Below are 3,110 nucleotides of genomic sequence, written 5' to 3' on the forward strand. Positions count from 1 at the left end.
GAACGCCCACCTCGGGACAGGTAACTCCTGAGCCCAGAAGGCTCTGCACCGCAGAGAGGTGTAGCGAGAGGAATTTGGAGACAGTTGGCCTATATTCAAATGGTAGTTCTTCCACATGGTAGTTTGTGACGCTGAGCAATCTAAAGTCTCTGAGCATGTTTCTTCGTCTTTAAAATGGAGACACTACCTTCAAGATTAAATTGTGTAACGCACGAAAAATGCCTAACACCTTTTTTTATTTTTAATAGAAGAGGGGCGTCTCTTTCTGTTCTCTCAATAAATCCTGCTTTCTCAACAAAAAAAAAAAGGGAAAAAGGAGGGTGAGTCTCAGCCGGACGGCGAGATGGCTCATGCCTGTAATCCCAGCACTTTGGGAGGCGGAGGCGAGAGGATTGTCTGATCCCAGAGGTTCGAGACCAGCCCGAGCAACTTGGCGAGACCTCACCTCTACAATAAAAAAAATTTTAAAAGCCGACTGTCTTGACGCACGCCTGTGGTTCCAGCTACTTGAAAGGCTGAGGCAGAAGGATCACCTGAGCCCAACAGGTCGAGGCTGCGGTGGCTGTGAGCATGCCACTGCACTCCAGCCTGGGCAACAGAGTGAGACTCAAAAAAAAAATTGAAGGGTGGGGGTGTCATTCTGTTGCCCAGGCTTGTCTTGAACTCCTGACCTCAAGCAATTCTCCCGTCTGAGCCTCCCAAAGTGCTGTGATGGCTGTTGGCAGCCACCACACTGGACCGAAAAATGACTAACACTTAGAAGGCACTGAATCATGCTCTTTTCGGCTCCTCAGCAGGGATTTTCCCAGCTTCTGAGTTTCTATAATATTGTGTGTACAGGCTAGGTATGGTGGCTCACGCCTATAATCCCAGTACTTTGGGAGGCTGAAGTGGAAGGATTGCCTGAGTCCATGGGTTCGAGACCAACCTGGGCAACTTGGCAAGACATCATCTCTACAATAAATCAAAAAAAGTAACCAGGCATGATGGTGCGTGCCTGTAGTTCCAATTACTTGGAAGGCTGAGACAAAAGGATCACCTGAGCTTAGCAGGTTGAGGCTGCGGTGGCAGTGAGCATGCCCCTGTACTCCAGCCTGGGCAACAGAGTGAGATTCCAAGCCAATAAATAAATAAATAAATTGTGTATATATATATATATATATATATATATATATGTTGTGTGTGTGTGTGTGTGTGTGTGTGTGTGTGTGTACAGCCACCTAGTTATCTTATTACCACGTAATGTTAATTGTTTGATGTGCCTACCTTGCCTCCCAACTGGGGGTAAGTGCCTGTGAAGCAGGAATCTTCCCTTTTACCTTTTTTGAACTTCCTCACAGCTCATCTCTTGTATCTTCAAAACAGAACTAGTATTTTCCCCGAAGAGCTGCTTCTTCCTTCTCTATTTCTTCTCCCTTCAGCAGTTTCCACCACATTCATATATTAACCATTTATAGTGCATCACTTTGTACCAAGTGTTGTGCAAGTACCTGAAGGTATAAAGAAGCCAGAAGCCTATTTGGGGCATGAACGGATGGTGGATACATTTAAATAAGTGCAACACAACGATACAGACATTAGGATTCAGGCCTGTAAGGGTGTGGGCACACACACAAAAAAGCAATCAGTTCTACCTGCAAGTGTAGTTAAGAGAGACTTCATAGCAAAAATGGCTCTAAATCTTGAGTAGGGTAAGGGAAGTAATTCCAGGCTGAAGGATCAATGAAATAAGCTCTTGTGTGAAGAGAAACTGTGAGAAGTTTGATAACACCAGCTAAGTGAATGCAAGAAAGGATATGATAAGTGATAAGACTAGAAGTAGAAGGAGCCAGATATTTGAGAGCCTTGTTTAGCACACCAAAGAGTTTGAACTTAATCTGTCAGACAATAGTGAACCACTGAAGGGTTTTTAAATAAAGAAGTAACACGATCATATTTACATTTTGGAGAGCAGATTCTGGTTGCAGGGCATAGGCTGGAACAGAGATGAGAGATTGAAGGCAGAAAGGAGCTCCAGTGCCAAAAAATCAGGGAAAGGAAGCTTAAAAATACACACACACACTTCTTGAAGAAAAATTATGCTGTTAAACTATTGAAGTTGCCTCTGAGGCATTGACAAGTTTGGCCTGAAATACAAGGTGGGGAAATGCTACACAACAGAATAGTAGTTCTCCATTTGGAGCCTCTACACCAAAAACTTGCTCCCTCTGTGACCATGGGAAAGTCACTTAACACATTTATGACTCGGTTTCCTCTCCTATAAGGATTAAATTTCTTGCCTTACCTGTCTTCTCCGCCCCCCCCCAAAACAAAGAAAGAAAAGAAGACTAGCATACCATCAAGATGTGAAAAGAAAATAAGAACATACATTTATTCATTCAATAAACATTTCTTGACTATATTCTACATGCCACACAGGGGTTCAGATGCAGACAATTAGAAATAAAGGATTGTGGCCAGGCACAATGGCTCACGCCTGTAATCCCAGTACTTTGGGAGGTAGAGGCAAGAGGATTGCCTGAGCCCGGAGTTCAAGACCAGCCTGGGCAACTTGGTGAGATATTGTCTCTACAATAAATCAAGAAAAATTAGCCAGGCTTGGTGGCGCATGTCTGTAGTTCCAGCTATTTGGAAGGTTGAGGTGGAAGGATTGCCTGCAGGCCGAGGCTGTGATGGCTGTGAGCGTGCCACTGCACTCCAGCCTGGGTAACAGAGTGAGACTCCAACTCAAAAAAAAAAAAGAAAGAAAGAAAGAAAGGAATGTACAGTCCTCAAAAGGAAGACAGGCGTAAACAAGGATACTAAATTAATCCTTCCACTTCTTCTTAGAGAAGTGAAGATAAACTTAATGAAGTACAAGGAATGATAATAAAAGCATTTATATGAATGGAAAATACCTTTTGAAAAGAGGTTGAAGGATGTGGTACCAAGAAACTAGAATAAGAGCTAGTATTATGTTTAGAGGATGTTCTCTGTTCCAGCGAAGAAACTAAATGTAGTAAAAGTTAAGAATAGCTCCTTGAGCCGGGCTCAGTGGCTCAGCCTATAATCCCGCGCCTTTGGGAGGCTGAGGTGAGTGGATTGCCTGAGCCCGCGGGTTCGAGACCCAC

This window comes from Carlito syrichta, unplaced genomic scaffold (assembly GCF_000164805.1).
Source record: "Carlito syrichta isolate Samal-C Ts95f unplaced genomic scaffold, Tarsius_syrichta-2.0.1 Scaffold302956, whole genome shotgun sequence".
In the NCBI taxonomy this organism is placed as follows: Eukaryota; Metazoa; Chordata; class Mammalia; order Primates; family Tarsiidae; genus Carlito; species Carlito syrichta.